The sequence below is a fragment of the Symphodus melops genome (genome assembly GCF_947650265.1).
Source record: "Symphodus melops genome assembly, chromosome: 3".
NCBI lineage: Eukaryota > Metazoa > Chordata > Actinopteri > Labriformes > Labridae > Symphodus > Symphodus melops.
Window position 1 is genome coordinate 899,849 of NC_136693.1, and position 12,500 is coordinate 912,348.

General features: G+C 49.4%; 1 protein-coding gene across 1 annotated transcript in view; it reads left to right on the forward strand.

The window, feature by feature from the left end:
• Window positions 1–1,916: 1,916 nt before the first annotated feature.
• Window positions 1,917–12,500, forward strand: part of large2 (LARGE xylosyl- and glucuronyltransferase 2) — a 52,268-nt gene continuing 41,684 nt past the window's right edge. The window contains exon 1 of the mRNA XM_079339660.1: window positions 1,917–2,465. The gene's annotated coding sequence lies outside the window, so the exon portion shown is untranslated. The remainder of the gene's footprint in view (window positions 2,466–12,500) is intronic.

Here is a 12,500-nt window from a genome sequence, read left to right on the forward strand (position 1 = left end):
GGGGGGGGGGGGGGCAACTCACTGCATGTTTTATAAAGTTGTTCAAAGTGTCTCTGCAGGGAGCTGTGTGAAGTCTGATAAATGTGAAGGATGTAAAACCATCTGTGGAAGGAGGGGGCGCTACAAGGGACACGCCCCCAACAGAGCTCGGTAGCTTGTTTTGCAAAGCGGAGATGGGATATTGTGCTTTTCAAAATAAAAGCACAGGATGTGCGTTTGCAAAGGGGAAGGTGAGAGCAAGCGTGCACGTTGTGGTAACTGGACTTGAGCTTGTTTATTTCTTCGCTGTGAGGACACGGTGTTGGTTATGAAACCTCTGCAGGCTGCAGGTCCGAGCCGACCTCACGTCACAGCGGACGCTCTATACGTCTGATTCTGTTTTACAAGTCTGCAGTTTGTCGTTTTGTTTCGTCGCCTCCACACTTGAATTATTCACACAAACTCAAAGTCCGTTTTGCGTCTTATTTATTTCATCTCTCACCTCTCTCCCAGCTGCCCCCCCCCCCCCCCCCCCCCCCCCCCCCCCCATCTTTTCTGGCTCTGATTTGTTTTTCAGGATCATCGAGTCTGAAGGAGCTCCCTCTCCTTTTTTTTTTAGATCTAAGAGAGAACACGAAAGTTCTTCAATGTGCTTCCGTCTGCGTCACAGCGATAAGTTTTATCTGGAGCCGACAGCCGGAGAGTGACGTCGGCTCTCAGGCTGGCTCCGTGGTGGCCTCGGACTTTGGACTGCTCAGATGTTTCTGTTTGTCTTGGCGTGTTGGTGTTTGCAGACAGGAAGAGAAAGCGTCGCTCTCAGTCACAACAACAAGTTCACTGTCACAGTGACTGATTTAAAAGTCCCGTTGTTTAAACGTTGACCACCTGAGCGTTGTTTGACGTCGGCCTCGAGGACCCTGCGTCAGGCGCTCTCGCTCGTGCATGTGAAGGACTTCCTCCCGAGCTCCTCTTCCTCCGTCGTGCACTGATGGCAGGAGTCTGGTTGGGCTTGACGTGCAGAGACGACCCTGAACCTGAACGTGTCTGAAAGCTGAATGTGGTCACATGACCTTTGTCCTGTGTGTGTTAAGTTACGTGCATCCTTGAGCTCGCCTCTCTTTCACGCAGTGAGGGGAAAAACTCCTCTGTCCTTTAGATCCACAGGACGCACATCTCTTCATCCTTCGCTGATCACTCACTGAAAATCTTTGCAGCACGTGCACATCTGGAGCCTCTGCTTTGGTTTCAGCCCTCAGGGGCCCCTTACTGGTCTGGGGGCCCGCAGCAGAATCCTGCCATGCCTGTTGACTCCGGCTCAGTAAACTTCGGACCACTTTTCCTGCAGAATCCCTTCAAACGTGGAAAGCTGAGCTCAAATGTCGTGCACTCGTTTTCTGACGAGCAAAAGTTGGAAGAAGGAAACACTTTGCATGTTGGGCTGAATTTACTTTGAACATGTCGATGATTGGATCTGCAAACTGATAATCACTTTGTAATTCTCTTGTTCTGGCAGGACTGTAGGTCAACACGTGTGATCGTTGATCCTTGTTTGGAGGTGTTTCATCAGTCGCACCTCGAACACTGATTTAAATCTCTGCAGGAGAAGTTTCCTTTCTGGATCACAGCTGTGAACTTTTAGTTTATTATTTAAAGATGTTTGAAAATGAACAGAGTGAAATCTCTGTTGGTGTTTATTTGAGTCTGACTAAGTTTGTGTCCGCGTGCATTAGAGGGAGAACATGATTGGCTCTTGAACCTTTGTCTGTGTCGCCAAACTGTCTCTGAGAGAGGAGTGTGTGTGTGTGTGTGTGTGTGTGTGTTAGGGAGAGAGAGAGAGTGAGAGAGAGAGAGAGAGGGGGGGGGGCAAGAATGAATGCCATAGGCTTCTCCTATTGGTCGAGCCTGTATGTGGGCGGGGCTTGTCCCGGTGGGGGGTGGTGCTGCTGCAGACAGCCTCATTTTTCCAGTGGATCTGCGCGGAGAAAGCAGAGAGAGAGAGTTCTCTTCACGGCGAGCTCCAGGTGGTAACACGAAGGACCAACAGACCTGCCGGAGTGAGTCCTGGACCACGGACCGGTTCTACTATCCCCCCCTCCCCTTCCTTCCACACCGGGCAGGGTGCACCTTCCTCGGGCTGAGCGGTGTCAGCCTCTTCCTCCGGAGCTCCGCCACCTGCTCTGCTCGATCTGTCCTCTCTGCAGCCGTGTCCCCCTGTGTTTGCATGAGGACACTTTGGTTGCTGAGCTGTTAGTGAGAGTATTTCTCTCTCTCTCTCACACACACACACACACACGCACACACACACACACACACACACATTGCACAGGATTGGACGCAATGCCGCCTCCTCATGCAGAGCTTTCCGCCTCTCTGTGGATGGATTTCTGAATGGTTTACAAAACACTGGAAGAGAAAATGGAGTGATTTCTGTCTCTGCTTCAAAACAAGAGTGGAAGTAACATCAGCCTGCAGAGCTACGGAGACAGGTGAGGGACACTTACATATTATTATTATTATTACTTCTTCTTCTTTCTGTCTTTATATGTGAAGCTGCAAAGAAACATGTGAGTCAGTGATTCTGCTTGGGATGGATTGTGTTCATGTCTCTCTCTCTGTGTGTGTGTGTGTGTGTGTGTGTGTGTGTGTGTGTGTGTGTGTGTGTGTGTGTCGGCTCCATGTGACCTGTGCGTGTTGGGTAAGGTCTAACTGGGCTACATTCTTATCTGCTGAGCCATGTTCAGAAACCCCCCTCACACGCAAACCCACGACCCCTCCCCCCCTCCTCCCCCCCGCGCGCGCGCGTGCGTTTACAGGAGAGTTATTACATCGTTAGTAACAGTGATTACTGATGATCTTTATCCTTTAACTCTAAAACAAACAGCTGCTGACCTTGTTGTTCCTTCCTTGAACACACACGCACACACACACACACACACACACACTGACAGCTGCAAACAGACTCAGAGTTTGGGATGTTTGGGAGAAACATGTAAAAGGGTTAAAATGGAAGAAAGCAGTTGAGGTGGTGAAGTCGGGGAAACGTCAGAGTGTCTCTGTGCTGCTCCGTCTCACAAACACTCCGATGTTTCCTGGAACATCGAGCTTCTCTCAAGACCACAACTAAACTAAACACAGGAGAGCTCGTGGAAGACGGGTGAGCTTTGCTGGATTTCATGAAAGTGAAGAGTGAGGTGGGGTCTTTTTTCTTTTTTGGGGGGGGGGGAGGGGGGGAGTGAGTTCCAGAGGGTGGATGGTTAGTCCTGCAGACGGGTCTGTGGGGGGCCGGGTGCTGCACGCTGGGGAGCCTGTGGGGGGGATGCAGGACCGGGTTTGGGGGGGCGATGTGGTCCCGGCTGCAGGACTGTCTGCAGACGATGATCCAGTGTGTGAGAATCTGATTATTATAAAGGACTTTGATAAAAGCTGATCTTTATCAATAAACTGTCGGAGCTCGTCCCCGTCTGTCTGATGATGATCTGCTGCAGTACTTCTTGGAAGGGAAACCAGTGTGTGTGTGTGTGTGTGTGTGTGTGTGTGTGTGTGTGCGTGTGTGTGTGTGTGTGTGTGTGTGTGTGCGTGCTGTCCTCGTTGGTCGAGGAAATGATCAGCAGCAGTTTCATACAGTAACCACACGTGGCGCTCTTTCCACCGAGACGATGGAAGCGTGGTGGAGTCTCACGTCTGATGTTTCATAGTTCCAGGCTGAGCTGACAGGACGTGCAGAGATGCTTCCTCACGCCATCGCACGTCACGCAGAGAGAGAGAGGACAGTCTGTAGAGACGGTAGAGGTGGCGTGCAGACAGTCTGTAGAGGTGGCGTGCAGACAGTCTGTAGAGGTGGCGTGCAGACAGTCTGTAGAGACGGTAGAGGTGGCGTGCAGACAGTCTGTAGAGGTGGCGTGCAGACAGTCTGTAGAGGTGGCGTGCAGACAGTCTGTAGAGGTGGCGTGCAGACAGTCTGTAGAGGTGGCGTGCAGACAGTCTGTAGAGGTGGCGTGCAGACAGTCTGTAGAGGTGGCGTGCAGACAGTCTAAGCCCCTCCCCCTGGCTCCAGCTGAATTCTCCTGATTATATCCTGCTGCCTCACTCGGACTCTCTGCAGGAGAAACAGCAGCTGGCTGCTCGTTTTCACGCGTGCAGGTCAAACTGCAAACTGGAGTTGAGTGAGAGTGTGAAAGCAGCTTCACTTAACATCTGCATGTAACCTGCTCACACACACACACACACACACACACACACACACACACACACACACACACACACACACACACACACACACACACACACACACACGCTTGTTGTAACAGCTGTCTTTTCTTTGACACTTCGCCGCTCCTTCCTCTCACTCTTGAATCCTGTGTTTACCATTTGGCAGCAGAGATGCATCATGGGAATTATTTGCCTCTCTTCTGTCTTCATTGAACTCGCTGTGTTTTCTTCCAGCGCAGAGAGAAAATGGCAGCAAACGTCCCGGCGGCAGACTTCATGTCTGCTCGCCGTCTCTGCGCGCACAGAGGTGAGACAGAGAGAATATTTAAACACTCACCTCTCGTTAAGACGGCGTGCGAGGAGCACTCGACTGCGAGGGAACGCGGCGGCCTCGAAGAACGCCACACTTAACCCGCTCAGGAAGTGTGAAATCTGATTTAGGAAATGAGAAATGCCATTTACAATCCTGCGGAAATCCCTCAAGTGTGCGATTGGAATCTGTGATGAGTCGGCCTCGCACTTCACCCGGAGCACTTCACGCTAACGCTGCGGTGAGTGGGCTTAGTGGGCGGAGTCAGCGGCGCGTGTCCGAGTGTCATCAGAGCGAGGAGGAGAAGCCCGCCTGATGCTCCACCTCACATGGACTTTGGTTTGCATGTCGACTCCTGATCAACGAAGAGACACGAGGAGAACATGCGTGCACGGAGATCCTAGCTGTCACGTGCACCGCCTGTCGAGGGCCGGACTCGGGACCGGGAATTGAACCAGCGACCTGCAGCAACTAGCATGTTGTTCTGGACGCACTCACGACATGCACGCTGCAAAAAAGTCTTTGGCCTTACTCCGTGTCTCCAGCTCGCTGTCCACTCTGCAGAGGTTAAATGTGTGTGTGTGTGTGTGTGTGTGTGTGTGTGTGTGTGTGTGTGTGTGTGTGTGTGTGGGTGTGTGTGTGTGTGTGTGTGTGTAAAGACTCTGTTAACCAGTTAGACAATAAAGCAGCTCCAGCGTTGAACATGCGATGACTCACTCTGCAGAGCAAACCGAGCGGATAATTACGGAGCTGTTTGTGCACATGTGATTACACCGCATAATCGATGGTCATTGTGATCCGCCCGCCGTGCCGTGTGACCTGTTACCGTGGGCGACGGATGGCTGAGTTGGGTAATTAGACATGAAGAAAGAGAGGAAGAGAATAGGAGGAGTGGGCGGAGGGTGCTGAAAAAGAAATAAAAATTAAAAAACGCAGATCGAGAGGAGGAGGAAAACAGCAGATGTGTGCAGCAATTAAATGAGCGAGGGTCAGGTGTGTGCGTGTGATGTCAGCCATTATTTTTCTGCATCTTTTCAGGATGTGTGTAATGATAGTGCGATGATTCTGTTTGTTAGATGTAGTCTGAAGGGGGGGGGGGTTCAAGTGAAGGATTTTAACGTAGTAGAGAGTGTTTAAACACCCTGCAGTTCCTGGAGTGTCCACTAGAGGCTGGCTGCAGTTCCTGGAGTGTCCACTAGAGGCTGGCTACAGTTCCTGGAGTGTCCACTAGAGGCTGGCTGCAGTTCCTGGAGTGTCCACTAGAGGCTGGCTGCAGTTCCTGGAGTGTCCACTAGAGGCTGGCTACAGTTCCTGGAGTGTCCACTAGAGGCTGGCTGCAGTTCCTGGAGTGTCCACTAGAGGCTGGCTGCAGTTCCTGGAGTGTCCACTAGAGGCTGGCTGCAGCAGCACAGGAAGTCACATACACACCCATTCAAACAGCCTGTTTTTACAGCAGACATGAACATGTTTACAGCCTGCTTCAAAAAACCAAATAGGTGTGATTAGCTCATGTCTCCATCCACACACACTGTACGGGGGGAATGTTTTGATGACTCAGCAGTTTTGATTGGATGAAGGATCAGAGTTATTCACAATATGGCGTGTAGCTGAGCTGATTGACAGGTGGGCGTGGCCTCAGCTCCAGCTCTCAGCCTGTCGTTAGCTTGACTCATGTTTTGTTTTCCTCGTGGTGAACATGTTCGACTCTCTCTGGCAGCGTTTCTGTTTTTGGGAAGCAGGAAGTGGTTCTTGCACGCTCGGCGTAACGATCCGGTCGGGGGCAGATGGTCGACGTTCAGAGCACTGAGACGACACCAGAGACCCGAGTTGACATTTTAAGTCCTCGCGTTTGTTCCCAAATGGAGCGAAACAGTTTGCTTAATGTCAGAGGAAGAGAACAGCTGTGGATAAATATTGAAAAAGTCAACACGTCGTGCGTCGCGCTCCAATTCTCTGTTGACCTTTTAAATATTGAACCAAAGTGGCCATCTTTCCCGGACACTTAAACTAAAACTGTGAGCATCTTTTAAAGGAACTCATGGAAATGTTCACCCTGCTTTAACCGTCACACACGCATATTGAAGGAAGAGGTCATCATTTCTCAGAGACAAAGTCATCACAACGAAGAATGTTTTATTTTCTCCAAACTTTCTTTTGGAGTCTGAAACGTATTTCACGAAACGTTCATTCTGATCCGTCTGTGTTTGACACTCGGAGACGTCTCCACCCCATGTGCTCAGCGCTCTTTAAAGAGACGTTATGTAACCGCCATTAGTGATGACTCCAGTGAGCTGGATGTTTTATTGATCTCTTAAAGGAAGTAAATAGATCAGACCAGGTTTAGAATCTAAAGCATGCACAGCTTTAAAGTTACAGAAACACTTTTATAAATGCAAAATCGACATTTACAAGAAGTTCACGTCTGTCAGTGTTCATGTCTCTGGAAAGTCTTTTTCCTTCTTGGGTGTTTGTAGAGTTTTGTGCACGTTTAGCCGATTAAGCGTTTAAACTCCATCACCCTCACTCGTCTTATAAAGGGTTAAAACTGCAACGCCACCAGCTGGGGCTTGAGCCATCGACTGGCTTTAGCTCTACGACCTGGATGTAAACAAGCCCAGTGATTGGACGGCATCTCGTAAGGAGCAGAGCGAGAAATTACAGAATAATATTGAAATATGGAGCGGCGCCAGTAGCCACATAAAGACCCAGAATGAGACGTTCACCTGCGAGGAAGGCTTGAAGGCCTGCAGCGCTAGCAATGCTAATGCTAGCCACACTTTAGTGGAAGTTGTGGCTGAAGGAGAGCCAAATCAAAGACACGCATTTGTTTGACCTAAAAAGACAACCAGATAACGAGCCGCTCAACACAAGAGATGCATTTTAATGCTAAGCTAACGAATCTGAATCCAATAAAGCCTCTAAAAATCTCCTAAAATGTGACTCCCTCAGCTCGAGTGAATCCGCTCTGTTTGGTCAGAATGCATCGTGTTGTTGTGGATTCGTGTCCTCGCTTCTCTCTGGTATAAAACATAATGACCCTTCTTTCTTTGAACCTATGCTTGTGTTTTATCTCCACTCCGTTTTCTTTTAATGGGCTCTTCCTGCTCCGCCGTCTGCAGAACAGAAAAGTGGTTCTAACCATTAAATTTGGCTGATCAATATTTCAAAGGTATATGCTGTATAATATTAATGCTCGGAGCTGTGCTGAGTGAGCCTTAATGCAGTCTGCTGCTCGTGTAGCTGATAGTGTAGTATTACATTTGACTTCCTCCTGCTTTAATAATACACATCAGACTTCTGACTTTCAAACGAGAACAAAGTCCATTTTGTTTTCCCTCCCCGTCAAGCGCTCCGTCTGTTTTTATTCTCGTATAAACTTGTGTTTGTAAAACGCTGTCTCATTGGCGTTTTGAGGAATGACTCGTGCGATCATTAGATAAAGACGCCGATGTGTGAGAGCGGGAAAGCTCCGTGAACGGGAGATTTAATTTCCTGCAACACGAAGACCTTGACTTGTCAGAGACGTGTTTGCTGGATGTTTCATATTTCTTCTCCCTCTGTGTCATCGAGCATCATGCTCACGCTCGGCCCCGCAGCACAGGTACGGATTAATCCACTGCTGAAACTAGTCCCCCCCCCCCCTCCTGCATGGTTTTAAAATGAAACCAAATGTTGGCGAGTCTCTTCCTGACGCAGACTCGTGTTTCTGTTTCTTGACTTGGTGACAAAAGGAAATCAAACAAAAGCATCGAGCTCTTTATGTCTTTTTAAACATTATTAATCTTTATTTCACACAGTCCTGTTTGTAATGGCTGACCTGAATGCAAGCAGCAGGGGGGCCGCACACGTTCACAATGAGCTGCATTAACAACCATTATCTGCTGATTATGCCCGTGGCTGCCTCCTCCTCCTCCTCCTCCTCCTCCTCTCGGCTGTTTCCCCTCCATCCATCCCTCCCTCCATCCCTCCATCCATCCACCCCTCCATCCATCCATCCATCCACCCCTCCATCCCTCCATCCATCCACCCCTCCATCCATCCATCCATCCATCCATTCATCCCTCCATCCCTTCATCCATCCATCCCTCCATCCCTCCATCCATCCCTCCATCCATCCATCCATCCCTCCATCCATCCATCCATCCATCCCTCCATCCATCCATCCCTCCATCCATCCACCCCTCCATCCCTCCATCCATCCATCCCTCCATCCATCCATCCATCCATCCATCCCTCCATCCCTCCATCCATCCACCCCTCCATCCCTCCATCCATCCCTCCATCCATCCATCCCTCCATCCCTCCATCCATCCACCCCTCCATCCATCCATCCATCCACCCCTCCATCCCTCCATCCATCCATCCATCCCTCCATCCATCCATCCATCCATCCATCCATCCATCCATCCATCCCTCCATCCATCCCTCCATCCATCCATCCATCCATCCATCCATCCCTCCATCCATCCCTCCATCCATCCATCCATCCATCCATCCCTCCATCCATCCATCCATCCATCCATCCATCCATCCATCCATCCCTCCATCCATCCATCCATCCATCCATCCATCCCTCCATCCATCCCTCCATCCCTCCATCCATCCATCCATCCCTCCATCCATCCATCCATCCATCCCTCCATCCATCCCTCCATCCATCCATCCATCCATCCATCCATCCACCCTTTCTCTGCTGCTCCACTTTCTCCTCCTCCTAATGCTTTCTCTATTAACCCCACCTGACGGCTGTGTGGGTAATTACAGATTTATTTACGGCCTGTGGCCACACACAATGAGTAATAAATAATGTGTTTGACCAAGCAGAAAGAGACATTAGCCAGCCGTGCTTTTCACAGATTTACCCCCCCCCCCCCCCACACACACACACACACACACACTCTGACGTTTCTCTTAATGGGAACTGTTGCCAGAAGCTCTGACTGTACACTTTTGTTTGTTTTCTGCAGCTGAGCTCTCACTCGACTCGGCTGCTGTTTTAAATGCACAATGTTTTTTTTTTTAAATCGATACCTGACTCTGATTGAGGTGGAGCAGACCGAACTCTACACCTTCATCCTCGCTCCCTCAGCTTCTTCTCCTCCCAAATTCAAAGTATCAATCGAGCTCGTGCGTCTCTGTCTTGTTTGCGTTGAAGCGGCGCTTAGCTGTAAATCGGAGGCGTGGCCTAAATCAAATCCACTTCTAAAGTCTGCTCACTCACTATTTGAGGGACCGCCCACTTTCTCTGGTTCATAAAGTCAAATCCTCCTCAGTGTTTTAAATCCAAGCAGCAAACATTTGACCTGACGTAAACAAACAGTGTGGAGACTGTGTCCGTCCATGTTCGTCTCCTCCTCTCGTCTGAAGCTGAACAACGTCCTCCTGTCTCCACGCGTCCTCGTCCCGATCCAGAGCGCTCACACCACACAGACTTGGCGTGGTCGTCTTGCAGAGCTGCATGCTAATAATCCCTCTGAAGCTCCGATTGATCCGTCTGCTGCGTTTGTGTCTGAGCTCCCGAGACGGCTTCTGTTGGCAGACGATTCAAAGCGTGTAGAAGTGTGACATTTAGTCACCTGACTGACCTGCACCTCAGCGTCTCGACTTCACTTATAAAACTGTGAGTGTTATCTGGAGACGCTTTACACAGAGCATGCAGGATAATATGCAGGAAGGATTCCTCCTTTGGGTCCCTGCCGTCCTCGGAGGACGCCATGCATGCAGGAGGACGTCTGTGGTTGTCCGAAGACGCTGGGAGGTCAAATCTTAAAGAACTGAAAGAAGAAAAAAAGGTCCAAAAGCTCATTTGCGCTCCCCCCTGGTTGGGGACGGGAGGTTTGCTGGTTCAAGTCCGCGTTGTGTAACCCGGTTGGTCTGGAAGCTGGAGAGGTTGCCAGATCACTTCCTGTGCACTGCTGAGGTGTCTTTAAGCAAGGCACACTCTGACATGTGAGTGTCTCTTAACAGCAGAGTGTGAAAACAGAAAGTCCCCTCAGGGGTTAATAAAGTCCCTGATGATGTCATAGTGATGTCAGCTTCTGTTGCCGTGGAGACCTGTGCTGAGCTCGGACAGCGCACAGAGTCAGGGCACAGAGAGGAGGTAGATGTGGCTGTTTATCAGAAGACGTGAAGACGGACATGTTGCATTCTGGGAAATGTAGGCAGATCCTGTTTGGACCTGGAACCTCATCAGGAAGCAGAAAAGCAGAACTCAATAAATGTCCAGCTAACGTATGTGACGTCTGCTCTCTCTTTGTTTCACCTTCTTTTATTTAATGGACAGAATATTGATTTTGCTTTTTTAAATGTTTTCCTCTTTGTTATTTCACATTTTGTCTTCTGTCTTTTCTTCTCTCTTTGCGTCTTTATTGTCTCTGATTTTGGGACACACGTCTCTCTTCATTGTTTTTTTTTTTAAAGCTTTGCAGCTCTTCTTCTGGCATTTAATGTATTTATTTATGTGAATTAGGACAATGCATATTCATCAACAAGTCAACATAGATGTAATGTAAAGATGCAGGAGTTAGCACAGGAGCTAATTGTCATGCGTCGTCCTCAGGCAGGTATAGTGAACATTCAGACCAGACAAGTTTCATGCACTGTGATGTGTGTGAAGGTGTGAAGGAGGGTGGAGCAGTCAGAGAGCTCTCCGTGGTCTCCGACATGTCTCATGTTTGTCCCTGCATGCTGCTTGTCCCCCCTCGGATGTGAACAGGATGCTAACTGCTGAAGGACGAAGTGTGAGTGTAACTTTATTTCATACCTCGGTGTTTTCGGAGGTGTGAAGGAGTTTGGGTGTTTGCTTACGTGTCCCTCGGCCTCTGATTCAATTCCAGCAGCAGGATCAAAAAAAAGACGATCTGACCCGCGTGCTCGTCTTCGTCAGTTTGTCTGTGATGTGCAGCAGAGCTGCTGCAGCGCCCGTCGCCCTCGGCTCGGAGCTGCTCGTGGGAGTCCAGCTCTGATTTGATGCCTTTTATAGAAGACCTGCTGCTTTTTCTCCCTCCGTGTCCTTGTTTCAGAGAGTGTGTGTGTGTGTGTGTGTGAGAGAGAAGCTTCTGGGTCCTCCCACTAGCCGAGGTCTGCGCTCTTATTTCTCCACTTTAATTCAGACTTCATGTCGCTCTGAATGAGCCGAGACACACTGACAGTGATGTGTGTGCAGCGTTAGCCTGGCGAGCTAACGGTCAGTAAGCTGCCCGCAGACGAGCAGGACCGCTCGATGAATCAGGGCTTTGAACGCCGTGACCTCGTAGTCTCTGCTTCCTGCTCGGAGGTCGAGCGCCGAGGAGAACGCTGAGAGTTTATCGGCTGAGCATGATGTAAAGAAGTCGACCTGGAAATGGTGGACGAAGTGTCAGAGGTCAAAGACACACTATGTCTCCTGCACTGAAGGACGGGGAGTCTTCGTCTCACCATTCAAAACGATCCGTGGATTTAAAGTCTGTTTATGAATAAGTAGAAACTCGTCTGTGAGACTGGCTGAATTTCTTTTTGCTCTTTTTGGCGTTTAGTTGAAAAGAGCTGAAAAAAGGATTTAAAAAAAAATCAACTTTTGAAAGTTTTGAATCGTAGAAGAGAAGACCTTTAATCCCTGAGGTCACTTAAGGTCAAGTTAGCGCCCGACTGATCAATCATCCAGCCCATAATATCTGCCGATATTTGTTCATCAAGTGACTATCGGCTGGTTTTATCACGTTACTCGATTTATTCAGCTGTCAAACTGCATTTCATGTCGAGCGGTTTTCTTTCACCAGCAGGGGGCGCTGCACTTTAAAAAAAACAAAAAACGCTTGGTTTCGTACGGGACACAAACAGATCACAGAGACGCACGAGGCAGAACGAATCAGGGGGGAACACATACGCGTTAAAAGACAGGAAGTAGGCAGAAGGACGGTTGCTAGGATACGGGAAGGCTCGTCTGTTACAGGTGAGTTATCAGATGTCTGCTGATCTGAACGTTCATGGGAGTTGATTTTAAAGAGTGAAGGTTGAAAAAGTG